We start from the raw sequence: 12670 nt of genomic DNA on the forward strand, positions 1-12670 counted from the left end.
GAAAGGACACCCCCTCTCTGCGACGACCTGACGCGAGGTGACGGGTGATAAATGCCGGTGCAAGTGGTGCTTATCCTGATACCCTAACACGATGCAAGTCATCCTGATACCCCCAGCAGAGCAGCGTCGGGCCGTAATTGACAGCCGACTCACCTCTCATGGGGCAAGCACGAACATAGTTACCACGGTAGATATTTATCTTTTATATAGGGTAAAAGGTAGTTATCCAGGATAAGATCCAGTAATTCGGTCAGGTCCTAGATATTTATTTATCGTGATAACTTGTACATTAAGTTACGTACTGCCTTATAAATAGGGGGTTGTGGTCACTGAAAAAAAGAAAGAAAAAAAGGGACACGCTCAACGCAGCACAGAGGAGCATAATCACAATGTTTTCCTGTGATACTCCCTCTAGCCCAGTCTATATCTTTACGATCAATACATTCGTGTGGTTCCTTTCTCTTAAACTTCCTCTCTAAACTTGAGTCTCCTCCATAGAAAAAAATCTTATCGTACTTGCTGTGGCAAGACGATATCTTCTCCAACACTAATATAATGTGAACCATATGCTTTGTTATCGAATCTAATGAAAGTAGAGTTTAATTTGCTGAATTTCTTTTCCTTTTTCTTGCGGCGATGATTCACAAAAGTTGCTAGCGTGGACGGGCTATAAGCATATCCTTAAGCAGTTTATTGAGTTTCACGTAACAATTAACTAATCCATCTAACAACGGAATTTTGTGAAGGATCAGTACTGTTGTACAATACAGTACTTGAACTCAAATTAAGACATAAGATTCAGATTCTACAAGAAGAAAATCATTCTCTTCTAGCTGAATATATGCAGAGCTACCATAGTGAGATCAACTCCAACAGTGAAGTATCTTAGTGCTACAATATCCCCGTAAAGTACTGTAGTAGGGATGGGTCTCTGCTCCGTCGGGTTACTGTAGCAATATGCAGCAATATGGTATCGCTGTGGTAGTACTGTTTACAGGGATGGCAGGGTCTGTATGAAAACACTGTAACAGTACTGTTTATCTAGGCTGACAGTGGATTTGAAGGAAGGAAAAAAAAAATAAGAAATAAGATAGCTGTTAGAGATAAAAAATAAAAGATATTATAATAATAATAAAGGATACTATAATAATATTTTGAAGATGAAAATTTAACATAACTGAAGATGACACGATGAGCGGTCCTAACCGTACCGACGGCATGGAGAAAAGAGAAAAGACTGTGTACGTAGCGTCGTACCAAGAGCTTGGATGGCCCTAAAAAAAAGAGGCTGGATGTCAATATGTCATCATGACAATAGGCATGGGTGCGTCCTATAGCTATGTATGTATTAAGAGTAGTAGAGTACGGATAGAGAATTCGGGAATAGAGAATGAATTTATTTATTATGTTTCATTTCATTAAATCTTGTATTTATATAAAATGGACATATTTGTTCATATTCGTTTAAAAGATATTCCTTCCGAAAGGACATGTATCCCTTCCGAACGTCATCGTGCAACAGCATGGCGCGCGCGCGTGCAAGCAGGACATGGGCCAGCTGGCGAGCGGAGCGTGCGTGCATGCATGCATGCATGCATGTAACCACCAGTCCGCCACCCACGAAGACGTACGGGCGGACGGCTTGCCAGCGTTGACGAGATCTAGCAAGCTAGTTACTCCACTCGAACGGTCGCCGTCCGGCCGTCCTCGAACAAGCCGAGACTGCTGCTGCAAGCTCACTCGATCGCCTATCCCCAAACAACAAATGACGACCTGCCATCGTCTGAGCCGGGCGGGTTTTGGTCTTTTTCTCTGTTGTACGCATTCGTCCAACTCATTATTCTCTAGTTTAATTTCTACTGTCATATCACTAGCTAGCTAGGTTGAATCAGGGGTTGGAAATGGAGCAAGACAAGATTAAAGGTACTTTCTATGAACTTCGCACAATTTGTACAGAGAGTTTTTTAACTAAATGAAAAACTAGACTAATATTGGAATAACTAGATAGGTTTTTTAAAGAAGAAATATATATCTAACTTGGCTAGTTTAAATGTACATTCACAACCTCAATCTTACATAGTGATAACTAGGCAGGTTTAAACGTCAGCTAGATTTTATTCGTACTAACAGTTTTCCTATCAATGCAGACAGCTAGCATCAAACCAACCATTACAAAACTTTGAACCCCATCAACCGCTACTGCCTACTAGTATATATTATTAGCAGTCGTCCTGAGTAGTACTCTGTAGCAAGTACAGTGCATAGTGCCATGTAGTCTGTCGGTCGAGGGGAGGTCGAAGTCAAACGCTCTTCACTCGTTCTTCCTCGAATAATCCATCCTCGATCACGCGTGGCTCCCATGCCGCCGGCACATGGGCACGAGGCCAGTCGGCGGCGGGCGGGCACCGGAGCACCAGTGGCCGCGCCCCACGTCAGCTAGATGTCCATGCATCGCTTGCTCGCTCCTGCTCTCAGACCCAGGCACGCAGCCGGATGCACCGCATCGCGGACATGCGGGCGCACAGGTGGTCGCCGCACTGCGTCACCGGACACACCTTTTTTTTTTCTTTCCAAAACACGATGCTATATTTCAGATGTCTAAAAATATTCTACTCCCTCTGATTGTAAATATCGGTCATTTTAGCCTCTAAACTATTCTCCAAATATAAGTCATTCTCGAACTTCTATGGATTTTTTTCTCTTTTATTCTCATCTGGCTCTTGTTTAATTAATGCTATCACTCTCACAAATGAATGAGTTATCTTTTCTAATACAGAATAAATTAAGAACAATCAGATCATTTGATCTACTTTCTTAATCCTTATACACAAGTCTAAAACGACTTACATTTGTAATTAAGGAAGTATGTTTTAGTCGACCAACCATAATCATGTGTATGGGACGTCTCTCAGCCTATGCAAATTGTTCTTCTTCAACCTCTGTCCTCCCTCACCTTTCAACTCGTCTACGATTATCTCTAAAGGTTCGTGGCCAGCGGTGCCCTGCAGCTTCGCCGCTTCACCTCTACACCTGTCTCCTCCGCTAGGTTAGCCTCCTCTCTGAAAGTATTTCTAAGCCTGACGACGAAGAAAGGGTCTCTGGTGGTCACTGATTTTTGTCATTTGAGACATCGATCTCGCGTGTTTTTCAAAAGCGTCGAGGACACACGCAGTCCGGAGGACCAACGGCCGAGCGCCACGTCCACATGTTCGAGCAGGGCTTGCTAGCTCTTGCAGCTGCAGGCGGCGGTTGGAAGTTGATGCCGCTGGCCTGATCAATTCCATTCGCTTTCGGTGAACTAACTTTAGGCCATGTAACTGCTACGTATAGGACTCCAAGCCGACGGATGGCGGGATGGGCAGCTGCACATTCTTTTCACGCTCGATCCATCCGTCCCAGCATTAGTCCAAATCTGTGGTCTGGGCTTCAAATGCGCTTATGAGCGGTGTGACATATTTTCGTGTGAAATTCATGCGACGAGAATAGAGTATTGCAACGCGTATATTTTCGTGTGAAATTCATGCACTATCATATGGGTGACTTCTATATCCATAGCATGGCGATGATCTCACATATCAGTGTGAACGAGTAATTATTACTTCTTAAAAGTGGCAAAAAGTTAAATACTCCTATTACAGCGGTATAGTTAGAGTCTTCTTGATAGCCAACTAGCCTGATCAACTGATGACTTTGGTGTCAAAAACTTAACGGGATTGGCTGAACAAATAACTACTGCAACTGTTCAAAAATGGTAGACATATTTTTCTAAGATTCGGTTTTCGAGGTTAGATTTTGATCAAGATTTTTTGATAAAATATATCATTTATAGCTATAAAACATATATAATATGAAATTATTTTAAATCATGAATCTAGTTATATACTCCCTCCGATTGTAAATGTAGGTCGTTTTAGACTTGTACACAAGGATTAAGAAAGTAGATCAAATGACATTGTTTCCCTTCATTTATTCTGTGTTGGAAAAGATAACTCATTTATTTGTGAGAGTAGTAGTATTTATTAAACAAGGGCAAGACGGAAACGAGAGAAAAAAAAGTGCATAGAAGTCCGAGAATGATTTATATTTAGAGAATAATTGAGGAGGCTAAAACGTCCTACATTTACAACCAGAGGGAGTAATTTTTATACACTATACATTCTTACAATTTGATTAAATATTAGTTAAAGTACATAAAATTTAATTTTTTTAAAAAATACATCTATTATTTTTAAACGGAGGAAATATTATACATCATTAAAAAAAAATAAACTAACCTAAAATAAGGTCTTCCGAATAACCTCCAAGCTAAGCTCCCTCGGACCAAGAGCTCCACAGTCTAGATCCCCCACATCAAGCTCCAAGCTCAAACTCAAACTCAAACTCCACTTGCAAGAGTCCCCAGCGAGATGTACGGACGTGCCGCCACGTGGAGGAACCTCGGCTGCTCTCTTGTTTGCCGACAGTCCCGCCAACGGTCCCCATGCACCGGCCGTCGGCCAGCGAATCGAATCAGCTGCACTGCTGCAGGGTCTGCTCGGTATTGCACGGTCCCACCGGACAGTTGGGACAGGCTGATGCTGCCATCAAAAGACACGTCAGCAAGTGTTGCTTCGTGGACGGCGACTGGGTGGACGGCGACTGGGATGGTTGATTGATGGCCACGTCAGCGTGATTCGTGACGTGGCCAAATGCTTCGTTAGATCTTTCTGGAAGTATCCAGCTTCGTGTGCAATGGGGTCTGCTGGCGGAAGGAAATTTTATGGGACCGGATCTTTCGTAGAGATCTGTGTATCTATTTGACACGTGTTCTTATGTGCACAGTTATGCACGTACGTGAGTCGTTCGATCACACGTGTATGATACGGATAAGGATCTTACGGGGTCTTACGTGAACGGGTCTCATAGAATTTTTCTTCGCTGCTGGCGCGGGCCCATCAGGTAGTTGGACTAGTACTTCTGAACGATGATGACAGGGCAGTCTTGCTAGGATCTTTTCCGGGATGAAATATAATATCTGCTAATGACTTTTCAACAAACTATCCTATTAAAATGAAAAAAGAAGGGCCTATGCACAATTTATATATAAACGATGCAGTTGCTCACATCACAAATTCTAGCGTTTCCTTGCGTGCGCATCTGTTTGACTTCGCAAATATCAGCCAAGATTATTGATGCATTACAAAAACTATTTTTTTAAGATATTCAGAGTATCTTTTCACATGCGACTCATATGACAAATTGTCTGAATAAATCATTGCGGTTTCAGGCCATCTATGAAAACAAATTTCCACATGTAGCTACTTACGATAACCGTCTATGAAAATATGATGACTACTACAGACAATTACTTATATAAACCATCTATGTAAAATGTTGTTGCGAATAGCCTCACGGGCCCCTTTTGGATGGTGAGTCGAAGACCTCTCTAATGAACCCGGATTACTAATAAACATTACAATTGTGTTATTTCAGAATAATGATTACGGCCGAAGGGACCCTTCAGATAAGTGACGAAGGCAGCACCAGGCCTTCGGACCAATCCAAGGCCTACCCATGTCGCCCTCAAGAAATCCCCCGAAGGGAGCGCCGATGTCGTCACCACAGGCGGAGCCTCTGAGAGGCCTTCAGAGGTCAACCGAAGGCCGATTCGTGATGTCATGCTGAAGTCGGTCAAGGGTGCGCCGCAGGTCCCGTATGCGATAGACTTTCAGGGGCCAGGCCGAAGGGGTGACGTTCATTGGAATCCGAGGATGGTGAAGGGTGAAATTGTAAAAATTCCAATGTACTTAGGAATGTACCGAATTACCCCCGAATATGCCGAGAATATAGTAGTTAGAGGAGTAATGATGTAAATTATAGTAGGAAGTGGTTGAGTACGGGCTATAAATAGGTCATCACTGTACCTAAATGAGGGTTGACATTAATGATATTGCGCAGTTTCTCATAAGCGTGTGTCATCGTAACAAGCCATTGGCTCCCTCTAAAGGGTCGAAGGCCCACCCCTGTGTTTGGTAAACAAGTTTTTAACAGTTGGCGCCGTCTATGGGGATCAAACATTCCGAGGCCATGCCACTCAAGTAGAAACCGAAGCATGTTGATACATTAGCAACATTGCTGAACCAACTGCTTTCAGTGGGGGGCTTCGGCCGAAACACTCCATTCAGTGGTGTCGGAGCCAGTCAACACTTCGACTGATGTAGGCAACGATGACCAGCAGGGACAGGATGGTGAGAATGTGATGGTGCCAGGAGATGGTGAAGCTCGTGAAGAAGAAGCTCTCTAGCAAATGCAAATGCAACAATACGAAGGGTAGAAGCTAACCTTCGAACTCACTTCGAAGCTTCGGCAAATCCTTCGGTAGAAGGGAGGGGGAAGGCACATCTTGTTGAAGAGTTGGACGACTTCAATAACTCAGAAGAGTACGAAGGATAGGAAGAAACTGAAGAAGAAAGAGCGATGAGGCTAGAAACTGAAGAATTGGAGAGGCAAATTGCATAGCAAAAGCGCATGCTGGATAGCTTGGCAGCAAGTCAGAAGGCCGCGAAGTACCATCGATGAGCCGGCGAAGCCAGAAGAACTCTAGAGAAAATGCAAGAAGAGATTAACATATTGCAACGGGCAAGTGAGCAGGCCCGTCACATGATAACACCTCCATCAGCATTTGCAACACGGCCAGTGCAGGACCTTCGACATAGGTCATGTGTAGGTGATCCAGAATCACCACTCTCTATCAGCTTTGCGCACGTTGCTGCCGAAGGTCCCTACGGCTTAAAAGTTAGGGGGGGGGGGGTGATGTTTTCTCGATCGACGCTTTGCGCACATTGCTACAGAAGGTCCCTATAGCTTAAAATTCAGGGGACGGTGTTTTCTCAGTTGACACTTCGCACACATTGCCACTGAAGGTCCCTATGGCTTAAAATAAAGGAGAACGACGTTGTTTCCAATCAGTATCTTGAACACGGGGCGCAAGAAGGTGCTTGTGACTCATCGTGTTTGAGACCTTATCTTAGTGACTTAGTAGCTCAAGAGTCATAACCGGAAGAGACTTGATAACCAGGAGCATATCCTTTATAGAGTTCCAATGTAGATTAGAGGTGGCATTCATGCCATCAATACAACGGGATAAAAATCTCTTATGCTGAGTTTGTCTCTCCACCTTATTTATGTTTCTGCATTTACATACTTGCAATTTACCTTGGTAGAGTAGGTTGCAATCTAGACACACTAGATAAACATAAAACATATTTAGATAGAAATTGAGATAGGTTTATCTTCTGAAGTTTTTAGAGCCATTTTGTTTTAGGTTTTTAAATGTCCTAATTCATTTCCCTCCTAGGACATCATCGTTCCTCACAATTGGTATTAGAGCCTCGTGCTCTTGATAGGCTTAACATCCTAAAATTGTGATGTTCAGGGTTATGATGGATACCCATAGTGCTTCACTTTTCGATGGCATAAATATTACCTATTAAAAAATTCTAATGTCTTGTTATTTTCAAGCTAAGGATCTAGATGTTTGGAGAGTTACCGAGGAAGGGATGATGCAATGCATCACCAACAAGAAGAGGCAATCATTAGCGAAGAGTATTCTTTTATCATCTTTAAATATTTTTGCATTTAATTGTATTTATTCTCTCACTAATGCATATGATATTTGGACTAGTCTGATTGAAATTCATGAAGGCACAAAAGATGTGCATAATGAGAAATATCATGTGCTAGTTTCTAAGCTCAATAGCATCAAATAACTACTCCATAAAAATACTAATGACATATACCCACGTTTGAATATTCTTGTCAATGAGATAAATGAGCTACGTTTGACGCCAATTGACGATAATCAAATGGTGAGAAGAATACTTTAAGTTCTTATTCCAAAGTACAAATTAATAGTCTCCATCATCTACGATAATAATAACATCAAGAAGATAACTCTAAGTCAAGTGCTCGATAAGATCACCACCCATGAGATGACCATGAATGAGTAGAGACGTCTTCCTTATTTGACGCTAAGAACTTTACTCTCACAAACAAATAAGCACCATGCTCACACATGAAGGCGAAGATGAGGAGACAAGAGCAAGAATCAAGCTCAAGCGGAGATGATGGAGATAAAGATGAAGAGAGCTATGAAAAAGATGAGCAAAGCACATCAAGTGATGAAGAAATGGACCCCGAAGTCGTCAAGATCATCTCTCAAGTGGAGAAGAACATCAACAAGATCAATGCCAAGATTGATCATCGAATCTCCATGAAAGACTTGATCAAAACTATTGATCACATCAAGAAGGAGAAGAAGACCAAGAGCAAGAGGAAGATAAGGGGAAGAACCAAAATATTTGCAAGTATGGGAAGATAGGTGAGTGAAGATGAAGATTCAAGCTCAAGTGATGAGAGCTTCGCCACCCACTCCTCCAAGAGAAGCTCTTCCTCAAGGTCGTCATCACGCAAGCCATCATCATACAAGTGTCTTATGATCAAAGGTATAGAAAGTGATGTAAGTGATGATGAATCCGATGAGAATTCTCTCTCCTATGATGAACTCTTTCATTTGATCAATGAGCAACAAAAGGCTCTTAAGAAACAATCAAAAGAGCTTAAGAAATTTAATGCACTTAATGGCATTCATGCTACCTTTATTTCTAATTATGTACAAGAATTGAGCAAATTCAATTTTCTAAACAAGAAGCATGATGAACTTAAGGAAAAATTTGAGTGTATTGAATCTCAATATAAGGCCCCTTTAGAGCAATATACCTCACTATTTAATTTCAAGCCTAAAATAGATGCTTCTATTTCTTGCAATAATTTAATTGATATATCATGCTCACCCCTTTGCAATGAGATATATCTTGAGAATGTTCTTGTAGAACCATCTAATGAAATCATTGCACAAGAAAATGATGAGCTCAAGTAAGAAGTGGAAAAGCTTAAGAAGGACTTAGCAAGATTAAAGGGCAATAATCATGTCCAACCTCCTCAATATAACCATATTACCATGGTGAAGAAGCTTGTGGAGGGGTCCACCATGATATGCTACAAATGTTATCAAGAAAGCCATAAGTCCTTCCAATAGAAGCAAGTCAAGAAAGAGACCAAAGAGAAGAAGAAAGCAATGAACCTCTCCAATAAGACCTCCAACTTCTACACCAAGTTCAACTACAAGATCAATATCAAGAGCAACCACTACAAGCTCAAGAAGAAGAACAATGATAAGGTGGTTGCATATATAGTTGGGAAAAAGGACTAGAGGTGGAACCAACCCATTTGGGTGCTAAGGAAGTCATCACCAACATGAAGGGGCCCTAATCGATTTGGGTTCCAAAGAATACTTGAAGCCCTAGGCGGTTATGAGGATTTAGAGACTTAGCTCATAAAATAAAGTGAAAGTTCAAGCAAATAAGCCAAGTGTACAAGATTAGACGTTTTGATGAAGATCATGATCATCATATACCCAAATCTTCATCCAAAAGTAATGAGGTAATGGTAGCTAGACATCTGTTCATGTTTTTTGAGCCATTGCCTTGTATAGGATTGTATGTGCATATTTCAATTTATTACGATGCCTAGTATAGGTTTTCATATGGTAGGTTACTTGTGTTTTTCTCTTTCTTATGATATGCATGTTTAAATACTTTAATTGGTATCATTATCAATTTATTTCTACATTTAAGTTAGATTCGTACATGATACGATTTAAACTTCCTGCCTCTACTTATTGTCTTAATGAGGATATATTACTATATTTGTACGAGTGGTATTCGCAAGTGGGTCTGATTATATGTATGCACACATAAAGAGAGAGTTTAGATTATATCATGTAAGTTTCATGAATTATGATTCTTGTTTATCTTTTTCAATTGATATCAATGCCTCATATCCTCCTATCCTCATGTGCTTCACAGGCCCCCTTCGGATGCTGAGTCGAAGACCTCTAATGGATATAGATTACTAATAAAGATTACAGTTATGTTATTTCAGGATAATGCTTACCACAGAAGGGGCCATTCGAATAAGTGATGAAGGCAACACCAGACCTTCAGACCAATTGAAGGCCTACCCACGTCGCCCTCAGGAAATCCCCCGAAGTGTGCGCCAAAGTCATCACCACAGGCGAAGCCTCTGAGGGGCCTTCGGAGGTCAACCGAAGGCCAATTTGCGATGCCGTACCGAAGCTGGTTGAGGGTGCGCCGAAGGTCCCGTCTATGATAGACTTTTGGGGGCTAGGCCGAATGGGTGACGTTCGTCAGAATTCGAGGATGGTGCAAGGTGAATTTGTAAAAATACCAATGCACTTAGGAATGTACCGAATTACCTCTAAATATGTCGGGAGTATAGCAGTTAGAAAAGTAATGATATAAATTGTAACAGGGAGTGGTTGAGTACATGCTATAAATAGACCGTCACTATAAAGGGTTGACATTAATGCTACTGAGCTGTTTTCCATAAACACGTGTCACCGTAACAAGCCTTCGGCTCCCTCTACAAAGCCAAAGGTCCACCCCTATGTTCGGTAAATTAGTTTCCAAGAAATGTCATTTTCAGAGGTGGATCTTTATGTGAGCCGTTTCTGAAAATGAGATGATTACTACAGACAGTTGCTTATGTGAATCGGCTGTGTAAAATGTCATTTTTAAAGGTGATTTCTTATAGTTATGGATTATAGCTTATTTTAAAAATTCATAACTTTTTTATACAAAGTCAGATGAGGACAAATTTTATATAAAAATTGTAGCTGTCGACGAGATCTACAATTTTGTAGTTGAAAACTTTTTCATTTGAGATCATATAGATGTCCAAATAATTGTTTAAAGTTTCAAACCAAAGATATCAAAATGATTGCATATGTTATTAATATCACTAGTATTTTCATAGTGAGATGGTAAGAACGTATTGCATGAGTTGAGAGGTCTTGGATTCGAGTGTCATAAATCGCACGCGTGTGAAATAAAAATTGCGTAACTTATGATGATGCGGCTGAGGGGTGTTTGGTCAGGCTAAAACAACATCAATTTTGGGACCGATTAATAGAGACAACCCGTTTGAGAAACCGTCTATGAAAACCTATTACTAGATGCCTGTTAATAGGTTTTCATATGCAATCTCTTTTACGCATATGTAAATCGTCCATTTCCACGGGTCTTCAACCAAATACGGATGGCTAAATGCTTATGAAAATTTGTTACCATTCGCGTCTGAAAACCGTTTAGGTAGTAATGATTAATAGTCCTCGCACACTAGTTTGACTTTTAGAGGACAAATAATGAAGGTGTATTACATAAGTTTTATAGGAGTCGATTGATGTTACCTGAGTATTTTGAATCTTCAAGTTAAAACAGTTCAATTTTTCATACGGTGCAACCAAGCGTGAAGCAAGGTACAAAAATAACTAAATCAATGCCCCAGCCCTTTGCTTTACTGACGGCCCTCTCGTTAGTTTCTTACTCGGTCAAAAGACCACAGCTAGTCGCACCAGACCGGCATTCTCCAGCTAGTTAACACACTCCATGGATAATCTTTAGTTACATAATCACATAACGAGCTAATCAAGCTAGCTCACTAGTAAAAGTTCCTCGGTGTTGGTAAACCTATGTATCACTCCCAATTTGAGAAAAGCTTGGTAACACTGCGAAAGTACATAATACGAAAAAAGTACGCAAACGTTATTTCCCAATTTTCAAGAAAACCGCGGTGTCCCCATCTTGATTTTTCGCTCACAAGATTGTTCGAACCGCATTTGTTTGATTATTCGGATGTTTCCTGTAGTACCGGAAAAGTGAGCATAATTTAATCGAAAAGAGTGTTGGTGAAAAGGAGAGAAATTGAGTTGCTTTGGATGATTGATGTTAACATTTGGCCTGAGTGTAGGGACTCTGGGTTACTTGAGCCGGTTGATTAGACAAGGAATGGGGACTCCCGAGTCTTAGGGACTAAGAATGCACGGCAGCGTACGCTTTCCAACTCAAAAGTTGGCTTTCTTCACGCGCTGGCTCTGCTTACTAATTTAAAGGAAGTTCTCTGTTCTTCTGAAGAGATTTTAGAAGGGTGTTACAGCAGAATACACCGTATTTCGCTTAAGCACCGCAATAGCGATCACTAATAGGATTAATTTGAAGGATTGAGTTCTCCAATGAAGCATAGAAAATCGCTAGAAACAAATTTGAAATCAGAATTCAACTTTGAGTTACAAAGATTAATTAGCTAACTATAGCCATATGTTCAGTGTGCATGTCTAAATATCCGTCAAATTAAATCAATCCTTGACAAAAGCAGCAGCAGGGCGTGTGATCAATTGCTTGATAGAGGGCTGTTTCTTCCACAACCACAAGCATCACGTAAATCATGCAACTGCCAACTGAAAAACCTGCAGCTACCTCACATGTCGCCGTAGGCATAGTAGATCCCATCGAAACGAACACGCTAATCACTAGTTATGACTTTCGAACACGGGTCTGATCACGTCGAAATAACAATTAACAATTGATCATCACCATCGACAAAGACAAAAAGAAATTTAAAAAATGAGTAAAGGACAATACGGTACACGAAAAACAAAAAGTCATTTGGACCACGTACGGTCGCAGCTGGCTGCCCCACGGCGGAGACTCGAACGCCCGCCGCCATGGAAAAGCTCAACTGGTTACGTCATGTCAGCTAAAAGGGAGAAATT

Source organism: Phragmites australis, chromosome 23, assembly GCF_958298935.1.
Source record: "Phragmites australis chromosome 23, lpPhrAust1.1, whole genome shotgun sequence".
Lineage (NCBI taxonomy): Eukaryota > Viridiplantae > Streptophyta > Magnoliopsida > Poales > Poaceae > Phragmites > Phragmites australis.